Source organism: Ochotona princeps, chromosome 13 (assembly GCF_030435755.1).
Source record: "Ochotona princeps isolate mOchPri1 chromosome 13, mOchPri1.hap1, whole genome shotgun sequence".
NCBI classification, from domain to species: domain Eukaryota; kingdom Metazoa; phylum Chordata; class Mammalia; order Lagomorpha; family Ochotonidae; genus Ochotona; species Ochotona princeps.
The window spans coordinates 36,855,241-36,868,782 of NC_080844.1; the positions used below are offsets into that span (position 1 = coordinate 36,855,241).

General features: G+C 39.5%; 1 protein-coding gene across 1 annotated transcript in view; it reads left to right on the plus strand.

Annotated features, from left to right (window-relative positions):
• The window catches only part of LRMDA (leucine rich melanocyte differentiation associated), a 1,013,179-nt gene that overhangs the window by 948,137 nt on the left and 51,500 nt on the right, over nucleotides 1-13,542 (plus strand). The gene's annotated exons all lie outside the window — the stretch shown is intronic.

The following is a 13,542-nucleotide window of genomic DNA, read 5'->3' on the forward strand; positions in this document are numbered from 1 at the left end:
CCACAGGATCCTTGCTTTTATCTCCATATTCTCTTTTTCTTGGACGTGTGTCTGGAATGCCCACCTCACCTCAGGCTACTTTGGGACTTTGGAGGTGTAGCTAGAGGTCTCAGTTGGATCCCCTTCCAAGCATGAGGAACTGAGATTCTTCTAGGGTCTCACCATTTTCCTGGCATCACGCATTATCTCTGTCCAAGCCATGTGGGATGGAGACATCCCTGCCTGGATTTACCTTCAAGAGTGGCCAAGTTCCTGGAGAACAGTGAAGAGGCCGCAGTCACCAGGAAGCCTCTCAGCCAGACAATATTATTCTCCAGTTCCTCAGTGCATCCTGGCTGGGACCACTGGGAAAGCACACAGGGAACAGTGGGGGTCCGTGAGCTCAGCCAGTGTTCCCTATAGTGCGTAATTAAAGAAAACACCTGTGTGGCTGCTAAATCACTTCCCGCTGCTCCCCTGTGCACATGCTATGCTCAATAATCTTACAAGTGCCTCATTCCTTCCACCTCCCAAAGGCAGCACACAGAGTCATGATGCATAATGCCGGCAAGTTTTTTGTTCAGGACCCTTTAAAGAGTATCTTCAGATTGACTTGTTGCTACCGCACTGAGCCTATGGGCCTGTACTTTGCTTGACTGGAGCCTTGGGAAGGCTTCTCCATAGACAGTGGCCATTTCTACAGACTGTCTTTCTTTAATCATCTCTTCCCTCTGTTTCAAGGCAGACCTGTAGAAGAGCTCTGGAAGTGCAGGAGCCAGAAAACTTTAAGTCACAATTTGAATATGGTCACTGTGGGCCAGAAGCTGCCCCGGGGGGGAAGCAGGCAGCAACAGTGAAATGAGATGCAAGTGGGATGCATGGATTTTGTTGGAAAAGCAGGAAAGGGAAATGACAGTAAATCAAAAGACAAGGCCATCATTCTGAAAGGGCCTCTTCCTGTTGCTGAAGTTTATGGGGTACTTCAGTCACCACAAGGATCTTGCGGGACCCTGGGTGTCCAGAGCAAAGGAGATCAAGTCCTCTGTACCAGCAGGTGGATTGCTAACCGGATTCAGTGTGATGACAGGCTACCTTTGTAATTTACTTCTTGCAGGTCAGAGCAACACTGTTTTCACTGTAGGCTTTGGAATGTTGGAGCAGTTGAGTAAAGGGGTCTAAGACACCAGTTAAGTGCTTTGCTGGATGTTTGGCTTCAAAGTAACAGAGCTGTACTCTGAGAAGAAAGCACAGCTTCAGATCCCTACCCCTCCCTTCATTTCCTGTTCCATGGCTGCTTTGTTCTCTCCATGGCCTTACCCACCAGTGGAAGACACCTAGTTTCTCTGCTTGCCTCCTTATGTATTGTTTAACTCTACAATCAGAATATGAGTTCCCTTAAGCTGAACCCATTTTTTTCAAGATGTGTCTGCCCAAGCTGACCATTGCTAGCACATTATACAGAGGCACAATAAATACGCTGAATAAAGAACTGATTTTTTTATTATTCGGGGATCGTTTTCCTGAGTCTTTCCAGTGTTTAGATTTAAAGATGGCGTAAATTGTCATTGCATTTTGTTGAAAGATAGCTAGGAGGCTGCTGTCCGTCATGGACAAGGAAACTCGGAAGGGAATATAAGGACTAATTCTGCGACCCCAAGAATCTGCGAGGACAAATTTTTTGGTTTTCTTATTCCCTCTGTCCTTGAGAACCTCAGTGTCCTTTAGTAGACCTTAACAAGGAGCTATTTAGCACATCGTACCTGAAATCCACTAACTTAGGAAGTCAGGGGAGGATGCAAGATGAGTATGACGCCTTCTGTTTGGAGTCGCAGTGTGGTGGGGGTAAAGGCAGGAGCCCACCTGTGTGTAGTAAAAGCCATGATGCAGTGGAAAGGGAGTCGAGAGGTAGCAATGGCCACCTGGAAGGAAGACTGTCTATTCTGAATTTTGAAAGAGGAATAGAATTTGGGTCTATGTTCACAAAGTAGGAAAGAGTATTCTAGGAAGATTTGAGTGCTATGATGCTACCAAGCCCTGATAAACTAGCTTGTTGTGAACATTTAATATTAAATATGGGAGACAGAGAGGTAAGGGTTAAATTGGGCAAGCTCCAGTATGGTTGTGCATACTGGAGGATCTCAGCAAGGAGCACTCATTTATCTGCATGAATGGAATATCTAAGTGCTACTTCTCATTCTGCAAATTTCTCTATCAGATTTTTGTTGGTCATCCATTTAAGCAAAAAAAAAAAAAAAAAAAAAAAAAAAAGGGAGAAAAGAAAAAAAGGCCAAAGGCAGAGAATTGAGGTCAACCAGCTGTCTCCATACCTTCTTAGTAAGCAATCAACATTTTACTCAACATTTATTGAGTAAAAAAAGGCTTCCAAATCATGCAAGGTTTCCACTCACATGTCTTATTCTTACCTTAATTACCATGGTAGATAATTTTTGTGAATCCAGATATAGGTGTATGTTATCTCTATGAGTGTATGGGACACATAAAGATAGTAAGGCATAGGATACCCTCTTTGGCCCAAGGTACTGAGTAGGTCTTTTGTCCTACTTCCATGTGGATTTGTTGATGTGTGAGCACGCAGAAGCAAAGACAGTGGTGTAGTTGCCATGTGTACAGAACTACTACTTAAGATCAAAGATGAGAGGATGGACAGCATTGAGAGAAGTTTTTGTGTTGGCAGACCAAACTCTGAAAGGTCAAACAGTACTAGAGTGTTCCTATTATCACACCAATTAACTGAGACATTTATCTTGTGCAAAGATTTACTGTGTGGTATTGTTGTTTCTTTGAAAGATGATGGTATGAGGAATCGAGCCTGCAGAATCATGGCTGTATTAAGCTAAGAGTCCCAGAGCACAGATGTCATTTACAGATGAACATCTTTTCTTGATTTCTTGTGATTTCCTTTGGGGATGTTTATAGGACAGTGGCTAATTTGGCTCCTGGGTGATTGCTGTGCTATGTTCCGGTCTGCTGTTGGTGACTCAACTATTAGTGATCTTCCCCTCCAAGGCAGCTCCTGTAACACCAGGAACGTCCACAGCCATGGGGGTAGATGAGCTCCAGGAACTCCAAAAAACAGCAACAACAAAAAATAGTCATTAAGGACTGTTTCTCCTGTGACTTGAGCAGACATTTGAAGATCTTAAGTTACTTCTTTTCTCCAGGTTTTCCACTGGCCCCAGGAACAGACTCTGCTGACTGCCCATACAAGCTTTATCACTGCTGCAACAACTCAGTGTAAGAGGTCTTGATTCTAGGCATGATAGGGATACTGAGTGCAAGAGGGATAGCAAGCCATAGCAGTAATTTTACGAATATTGATGAACCACTTATGATAAAGTCAAACCAAGGATATGTGCAAAATGGTCCTGGAATCTCATTTTTGAGAACCAGTTTACTGAATGCCCATTTCTGGGCACTGTGGCTTCTGAGTAAGTTTGAAAGAAATGATGTAATAAATTTTTTGAAAGAGTTCTCCAAAGATTCTCTAGCAAATACTGGAGATGAGTGGCTCAAACAGTAGATGTTTGCTCTCTCATAGCACTCTGGAGGCCAAAGTCCAAGATCAAAGATACTGGCAGGGTTGGTCTCTTGTGAGGGTAGGATATCTGCCTTTCTGGTTTGTACACAACCATCTTCACCCATTGCATTCTCATGGTCGTTCTGCTTTGTGACACTGTGTCCCACATTGTGTTACAAGGACACCAGGCTGTGGGATTGGGGTTTAACCCAGTGACTTGACTTTAATGTCATTACCCATTTTAGACTCTGCATCTCTAGGCAATAGTTGTTTTTATGGTGCTGGGGAGTGGGTTAGAACATATGAATTAGGGAGAAGGATACATTTGAGTCTCTAACCAGTGAGTATAGAAGACACTGAGAAGTCAAGGAATTGACAGGACACAGGACAGTCACTGTAAATTGTGGTTACTCCATCTACAGCCCTGGAGAAATAAAAGAAGGTCCAAAATTATGGTGAGAACTCGAAAGATGCTTGAGGAACTGGAACAGGAACTCAAAGGACATGGGAAGTATCCCTGGGTACTTCAGAGATTTGGAAGAAAAGTGAGAATGAAAGATAATTATGGTGCTAGAAAAAAAAATCCATGCATAATTTTTTTCTTTAATAATACACATCTTGCATGAACTTTCAGAAGCTCCTTCAGACAATGAAACTGAGTCTGAAAACAGAAGAAAGAACTAGAAGGAATATGTCCTCCACCCCTCCTTTAGCCTGCCTTAGTGCCTTGTATGGCAAATGGTCTTGAGCTAGGAGCTAATAGCTGAACAATGGAATAAATTCCTTTGCCTTCTTTTACAAAGTTATAGTTGACATCAGTTAAGGTATTCACATCCTGGATCCACGTGCTTGAGGTTCAGGTTCCAGTACCAGCCTTTGACTGTAGTTCCCTGTTGACCTAGACCCTGGGAAGGAGTATTGATGGGTCTAGCACCCACTGGGAGAACCACATTGAGCTCCTGGCTTTGTCCTGGCACAATCTAGGCCCCTGTGGGTATTTGTGGAGTAAACCAGCATGGGGAAGTCTGTCTAGGACTCTCCCTTTTTATCTCTCCTCTCACTCTATGCTCATCAAATAAATGAAAATGTCAAATGCTGCCCTATCACCAGGCCTTTAAGTACTTAGCATCTCATGGAGAAATCTCCAGAGTCTGACCTCCTCTGGAGCACAGATTCTACAGGCTGCATTCTGTAGATTTCTGTGGAAGGGTACACAGTTGACTTAGCCCACTTCCTATTCTGAGGTATTCAGAATTTTAAAATTTTGTTCCTGCTACCGGTAGGACTAGGAAACTACTAAATGTGAACTTATACCTCTAGATACTTCCTTGAATTTACAAGTAGAATTGCTAAGAATTGCTTAAAATGTATTCTAAAGGTTAAAAAACTTGTTTAAAAAAAAACAAGAAGCAGACCTGGTGTGATAGCCTAGTGGCTAAATATTTGCCTGCATATACCAGGGTCTCATATGGGCTCTGGTTCATATCCCAGCTGCTCCACTTTCCATCCAGCAACCTGCTTGTGGCCTGAAAGGCAGTCAAGGATAGCCCAAGACTTTGGGACCCTGCACCCATGTGGGAGACCTGGAAGAAGCTTCTGGCTCCTGGCTTTGGATGAGTTCAGCTCCAACCATTACGGCCACTTGGGTAGTGAACCAGTGGATATGAAAACTTTCTCTTTGTCTCTCTCTCTCTCTCTCTCTCTATATATATATATATATCTATCTATATATATATATATATATAACTTTCCAATAAAAATAAATAAAATCTAAACAATAACAAAACCAGGCCAGGAATTATTTGCAGCTTCTTTTCTATAACATTGAGGTATAAGAATAATATTCTAGAACATAAAATTGAAGGGAGGATTTAAAGAGTACCCACTGGACTGGTAGCACAGCATAGCAGATAAAGCCACTGCCTGGAATACCAACATCCTATCTGGGCACCGATTCAAGTTGTGGCTGCTCCATTTCCAATCCAGTTTCCCTATGAAGCACCTGAAATAGCAATGGAAGGCGACCCAATGCTTGGGACCCTGTGCCAACGAGGGAGGCCCAGATGAAGATCTTGATTTCTGCCTGATCCAGCCCTGGCCATTGTGGTCATTTTGGGGAATGAGGTAGCAGATGGAAAAGGTTTACACTAAATAATCCACTAAGTAATCTGAGTGAGAACATAATGGAGACACCGTGTTTAGAATGATTTTAATATAGTCACATTCATAGTCAAACTAATTCTGTGAAGCATTGGCCTAAGTAATCCAATTTTACCTGGTGCTCAGGGTTGCACAAAGACCAGACAGCATTTGTGTTAGTATTTATGAAGTATGTGGTAAGAATTGCTCTGGCTAGAGGACATTGCAGTAAATCTATGACTATGCTTGTGGTTTTGATTCTGAGTTTATTTTCTGAATTCCAGCCTTTGGAATTAAAAATCCATATCATAAAAATTGGCATGTGACAATTTTTTCTCCTGGGATGTTGTGATTTCCTGGGGTGCACCTTGCTTGGGCCTCTGAGGAGGATAAAATCTACAGAGTCATGTGCCAAGTGTTCTGATTTGTCTCTGCAGACGGAAATTGGTCTTTGCTACCTTTGGTGCTGGCCTTTGAAAAATCGTGCGTCTGAATTTTTGCTGGCTTCCGCAGGGACAATTCTGAGACCATCTCTACCCGTGTGCTGGCTTCTGGTGTTGAACGTATACTTGGTTTTATAAGACTAAATAAATTGATGAATTCAGCTGAATCAGAGCGTTTACATAATCTTTCCAATGTCAACAGTCATTTAAATTATCCTAACTTTATACTGAATCTCCAAAATCCAATTACTAGCTAATAATAATTGTCAGTTTTACTTTAAACCTTTAATGATAGGTCACAAGGGATGTGTAGCAGCAGGATTAAATCGCTGTAGACCGTAGCTATGCCCAGCCTTAAATTACTCGCCTCTTATCTCTGGCTAACAGAGCTACTATATGTTTTGTCACCATTTTTGCTAAATAGAATAAATGTCACCAAAATTAATTTCATCTCCCTTAAATTAGCTTCTTAGTGTGATTTCTCACTTCAGTCAAAATTTATTTCTTTGGGAATTTAATTTCCTCCTTCTTCTCTTTTATTTGAATGAGCATGACTGTTTCAGAGCAAATGTCTTTTAATCACGGACTGGCAAGTTTGGAGTCTTGCTTTTCATTAATAATTGCTGACCTCTTTAGAAGGACTGAAGTATATTTCTATTTTAGTGAAGCTATTGTGTGCTTCTGTTAAGTGGAGTCGACTGGGACTTTTCTGAATAGTCATGAAAAGGTGCACATTGCTTATGTAGACCAGGCAAGATAGTCACCACCAGGAAAGTGTTTTCCTTCACGTGAGAGATGATTCAGCAGGCAGTTTGGAACTAGGCAGGCTAGTTGTCCTTACTGCTTTTTCATCATCTCTAGGTATACATTCCTGACAGTAGCCATTCTTTAAGAAAGGCACATGTTTAGAAAAACTACAGGAGTTTAGAAGTCAAACATTTTCACATGGAACTCAGGAAAAGAAAAACACAGGAGAGTTGCCCAAGTCCAAAATGCATTCTCTAGATAAGATAGTCTTGCAACAGGTTCTCTTTGCTGTTAGCAGAAATCTCAAGGCATGAAAATACTGAGAAATGGAAACAGAGGCTGGCTTATGCACACACATGCGTGTACACACACATGTTAACCCATGTGCAGAAGGCAGTGAGCAGGGTTCTGTGGGATCTGATTATCAATGAAAAAAAGCCTAACTGATAAAGATTGTGTAAAAACTGTTTGTTGTCTGGCAGCAATGGGCTTGGTGCACAGAACCGATAATAACACGGACTACCGACAATAACTATGGACTAGGACAGATGGTTAGTAGCCAAAATTTATTAGTGGCATCAGGCTTCCATAGACTGAGGGTCACATAGGATAGGATAAGGGAGGAGGTATTGAGGAGCTTACATAGTTCCCATAAGCCTGTCTATGGAATCTATCAATTGTTTCCACATGCTTGTCTGAAAATATTTCTTCGTTTTGTATATCCAAATCATTGTTCCCACCCAAATGATAGTCAATCAGTTGTTTTCATACAATTGATATCTACTCAGTGTTCTTATACAACTGATATCCTATCAATTGTCCTTTTGCCAAAAAACCCAACCATTTCAAATCTCTGGTTATTTTCTTGGGGGGAACACAGCTGGTGAAGCAATATTCATTTAAGAGAACCTACCAGAAACTCACAGGAACAGTAAGGTTCTTTGTCCCTTATGCCATGGCTGTAGATCAGTTTCACAGATGTTTCATCACTTGGCAGATGTGGGCAAGAAGAGGATTCCATTCTTTTGAGCTCCCAGTTAAGGCATACAGTGATGGCCATTATTTTTCACCATTGGCAATTGCACGTTTCCAAGTTGAAATTCCCAGTGAGAGCACTCAAAGGACCAGGGGTCCCTCTTCTCTCCCCTGCCCATACTGGAAATGTGGAAGCTTTTCCACAGGTGGACACAAGTTGAGAAAAAAGGCATGTCCAGGTCACTGTCACTTCAGTGGGAGCGGAAAGTGGAGAAGACCAAAGACTAGTGCCTGCAGCATTGCCTGGAGCAGTGTCTCTGAGGAGGAGGAGGAGGAGCTGTGTGAGAGCGGAGCACTCTGAAGCTCTCCTACATGGTCTGTCTTTGCTGGAAACACAGTGCAGGGAAGAGTTCAAAGTGAAGGGCCCTGGTTTCAAGAATGAAGATTTGGTTATATTGCTTGCAGTCACACTGGGCACCAAGCCGTGCCCACAAGACCATGCTTAATTTAATCCTTTGCTTTTGCCCTATTGGCCGTCTTTATAAATGTTCTACAAGGGATCCTGTGTTTTTGTTACGTGGTTTGCCCTACCTGTGTATCTCTGTCTAAATTTGCTTTGATTGTGGGAAGGGGTTTGGGGTCCTGTAGAGTGCAGGACAGTGTTGCTCCGTGAATAATTAGCCTGTCGAGAATGTCCTGATGAGAAATGCCAATTGCCATGTTAATGATTGTGCTCCAAAGGGCTGCGCTTTGCAACTAGTCTACTAGAACTAAATCAGCGATTTTCAAGAATAGTATGTGCTCTTCAGGAAATTTGCTTTGATTTATGTAATGTACCCACAAAAAGACCATACATGGTCTGAGGCAGTTGGGAGTTTTGTCTCTTACCTTGTTTCCTGAGACCGCTAATACATCACATATGAACCTTGTATGCCTTAGCCATACTTCTCTTCCCTTTATTGCGCTGTTGAAATTTAGTTAATTTAGTCTTTGCCTATTTTATTTCGGGTCATTAGGAGATTTGTTAAGAATTTGCCAAGTCAGTAGACTCTGCTGCAGCAACAATTAGGATCCTCAAAGAGTTTCTAATGAATAATAAAGTCCTAAGCTAAGCAGTTTATATTGTTTCATTTAATCTTCCCATTAATCTTTTGGTTTGATTATCATGACTCCAACTTTACAGGTGTGGAAACAATCTCAGAGAAGTTAGAAAGACTAGAGGAATATTATGTTTCATCCCTGTTGAGTTGAAATGCATAAGTACTTCTTGAGGGTTCCCTCAAAACATATTAGGTCTTCTACCAAAGAGTTAATGTTGGAATCCACTGTTTTGTGCGTGTGTGTGTGTGTGCACTTAAACCATGATGGATCACCATAAGGATGTTACCAAGATTTCGTACATACCTAACCTGACAATTTAGTCCTCTGCATGGATGTGAAAATGCTGCATTAGGACATGAAAATTTCAATCATCTCTAGAATCATGGATGGTAGAAATGAAATGTTTTAATCACTCCTGTGCCAGTCCACACATTTCAGACATGAAAACCGAGTTTTAGATTAATTTAATGTCTCACCTGTGGTCACATGCTTGATATATACTTTACATCAGCAACCAAGATATGAATATAGTATGTGGATTACAAGTTTCTCAGTTTACCAAAAATTACTTTGTGTCTCTTTGGTGAATTCCATCTAGATGAAAGCAGACAGTGAATTCAGTGGTTTGGCAGACCCAATAAAAGTAACTCGCAGGTTTGGACTTTGTGTGGATATCACGTAAATGTGAAGTAGAGGCTTTTGGAGTTTCTCTAATTTGAAATACAGTTGTCCTGTTTAAAGAAAATCATAGCTGACACAGTGGAACCCAATGATGAAATAATTTCTCTGTTAAGTTCAGAGAACAAATTAAAGATCGCCATGTTTTGAGGGAGAAGAAATTGTACCACTGGGGTAGGTTCTGAATTACAAATAGTGGAATGAAATAGAAAAGGGAGCAGCTGGGTTATGAGAGATGTTCTTTTTTTAAAATTGTTTTTACTATTTCCATGATACTCTTTGTGGGTATATTCTCCCCTTGCCCTCCAGTTTCTCCCTTCTCATTCTCATCTCCCACCATTTCACCACATATTATTAATAATAAGTAGTATGGCCATTTAGTATAAGTTTGAAGCCTAACATTCTGGAATTTAAGTACATCATGGAATTGCAGATACAGACAATAATAGAAAATCTAGTATCATATTGTCAAGGTGTGTTATTTCTTTTTCTTGCCTAATAGCTCTAGTGAGGACTTCAAATACCATTTTCAGTAGCAGTGGTGAAAGTTGACATTTTTGTTTAGTACCCAATCTTAGAAAGCTTACGGTTTCCACCAATTCAGTAGGAGGCTGGCATTGGGATTTTTGTGTCTTGCATTGGTTGTGTTGTAGAATGTTCCTTCTATGCCTGTCTTTCTTAGGGTTTTAGCATGAAGCAGTATTGGATGTTGTCATATGCCTTTTCTGCATCTGTTGACGTTATCATATGATTTTTATTCTTCATTTTGTTGGTGCAGTGCATTACATTTGTTGCTTTGTGTATGTTCAAGTCATACCTGCATGTCAGTGGTAAGTCCCACTGGGTCCGGGTGATAATCTGTCACATATTGTTGGGTTCTGTTGGCTAATATTTTGTTGAGGATTTTTGCATCTATGTTCATCAGGTCTATCAGTCTGTTGTTGTCCGCTGTGTCTCTGTCTGGCTTTGGTACTGAGGTGATGTTGGCTTTATAGACAGCATTTGGAAGGACTGTGCCTCCTTCTATCATTTTTGATACTTTCTGGAGAATTGAGTAGTATTGTGGAGTATTCCTCTTGAAATGTTTGCTAGAATTCAGTACTGAAGCCATTGGATCCTGGCCTTTTCTTTGTAGGGAGGGATTTAATTACTGATTTAATCTTCATCAGGGACTGTTGAGATTTTTAGATACCTCATGATTCAGTCTTGGTGGATTGTATGTTTTCAGAAATCTATCCATTTCTTCTAGGTCTTCTGATTTGTTGACATAGTTGGTTGCAATTATTCTTGATTATCCTATGTATGTCTGAAGGAAAGGAGGCATTTTAACACAGTTTAGAATTGAGAAGTACAGATTTAAAATTTAATCTGTAAGTTTGGGATGTAAGGAAGGATCAGTATGGTACATGAAGATTTTTATTTGTATTTCTTCCTTTTTATGAATCTATTAAATGATATTAAAGCCAGGGAATGAGGGCTTACATGTGTTTGCTTTATTCATTTGTATGCTTAAACTCTGTGAAATGTATCTCTGAAACCTGCGTTTGATTCTGAGATTGTAGCCACGGTGTGTTCACCCTTAGGGATCCCTTTACAAGCCAACAGCAAGGGACTCGGTTGTTCTGGTGAGCATACTTACTTAGCAGGTGTTTGACACATGTGAAGGCTAATTTTTGTGAAGACTTCTATAAAGAGATGTTAATCTTTTGCTGCTTGGAAAACTGTTTATAACTCAAGATGTATGCTCCCCAAACTGAAAACCTATCCATCTTCTAGCTCTGCAGCACCTCAATAGGATCCTTGGACATAACCACCAGAAGGGAAAAGAACTTGCAAATTAGATGGATTGGTCTGATTAAGTGGTCAGTGAGTGAAGAGATAGAGTGGAGGCATTCTTTTGTATCCCCGAGTTTTTGTCTGCAGTTTGGAATAACAAAGAATGGTTTTTATGTGGGTTCAATTTGTAATGGGGTCCAGTCGTCCTTGGTTCCCAGTTCATTGGGTTTTTGGCTTTGAGCATCAGGCTGTTGTCTTCTTCTATTCCTTCTACTGTATCTGTTGTCTTAAAAGTTCCTAGCTCTTGCCTTTTGATACAGATTTTCAGTTTTGCAAACTTTTGAATAGAAAAGAAATGAAATTACAGTTAAGTTCAGATAAGAAATGATAATTTTACAATAATGAATATTTCATTCTAAATATTAAAAATGAATTTTCATCAGTTTAGGTCATTTTTTGATTTTCTCCTTTGGTACTTTGTCAGCCTAGAATTTTGTATGTATTTTCTTAGATTTATATCTCAATATTTCTGACTATATAATAATATTACTCATTAAATTTTATAAACATTTACTTTCCATTAATATAATTCTTTTTGTATGTTGACTGTGAATCCATGATCTTGACAGTCATTTGTTAATTCTATGAAGTTTGCTCTAAGTTCTGTGGGGGTTAATTGTTTGTACAGCCTTGTCCTTTGTAAAAAGATGTAGTAAAGCATACCATTTTTAATAGTAATTTTGTGATTTCTATTCATTTATTTTTCTGTGTGTGTCTATCAGTTTTGGAAATTGTGTTTTGATATGGTTGGGTGTATACCTGTAATTATTGCTATTTAAAAAAATTCACCTCTTCACCATTATATAGAGCCTCTATTTGACTTTCAATTTTCCTTTACTGACATCTTTCTGAAATGAGTATGCATAATTGTCAGTGTGCTTATTTTAAAATAGTGCATATTTCTCTACCCTCACCTTGCCATGTTCTCAGTCTCCATTCACAGTTTCTGTCTTAAACTTTGCAGATTTAGTCCATTCTCTTTTAAAGTAATGGTTGTTGTAGTTAGTTTAAAAGATACCATGTTTGCAATTGCTTTTTTGTTTGTTGATTTTTTCCCCTTTATTTTCTCCTTTTGTTGCCTTTCCTTTTCTGGTCTTAGTAGAGTACTTGTTTCTCCTCCTTCAGCATATCAAGTACATTTCTTGAAAAATAGTTTATAGCACTTGACCTAAATTTTATATAGTATTACGTTTATATAGTACTAAGTACTATAGTACTAAGTTTATAGTTCACATTTTAAACTTTTTAAAATCCATTTTCAAATAACATTTTGCTACATTATAAAGTGTTTCTTGCAGTAAAACATTCATATTTACTCCTAGTCTTTTGTGAAACTAGTGTAACATTTGCTTAATCTTTACATTATAGTCACACACAAAGGCCATATGATTATGACTTCAACCAAGTAGTCAACTGTAGATCAAGTGAAAATAAAAAAATATTTCAGATTTACTTTTTTCCACACTCGTTTCCTTTTCGTGTATGTGAGTTTTTGGTCTGTATCATTTGTAATTTTTGTCCATTAAAAACTGTTTTAACATTTCTCATATCATAAATTTACTGATAATGTGAGATCTCAGCTTTGTTTTGCTAAGAATGTCTTCCAGTTTTTCTTGAACATTGAAGGATAATTCCATTCCATAGGGAAATATTTTTTTCATACCACTCTAATCTTGCTTACATAATTTCTGATGGAAGGTCTACTATAATTCTTCAACCTACTCCTCTGTAAGAAGTTTTATGGTTGAATCTATTAAAAAGTTTTTCTCTGTGGTTTGCTATAGTCCCCAGCCTAGGATATATGGGAGGCAAACCCAGAGAAAGACAGGGAGCTGACCTCCAACTCATCCTTATTCTTGAGCCACTCAGCTCCCTAGCATTCTCTCCTTTGTAATCCTCTCTCAGAGTATTCTTCCAGTAGATGCTTTATTAAGTGTTCACTCCAGGGTAGTACTTAAAAATATGAGGATAATTTGTAATCATTGCATCTGTTTTCAATAAGAAAGGGGATATTTTTAATACATATTTTAGAATACGGCCCTTGTTAATATCCTTTAAAATATGTTTATTTATTTATTCTTTAAACAGGCAGCCTCCTCAATGCAG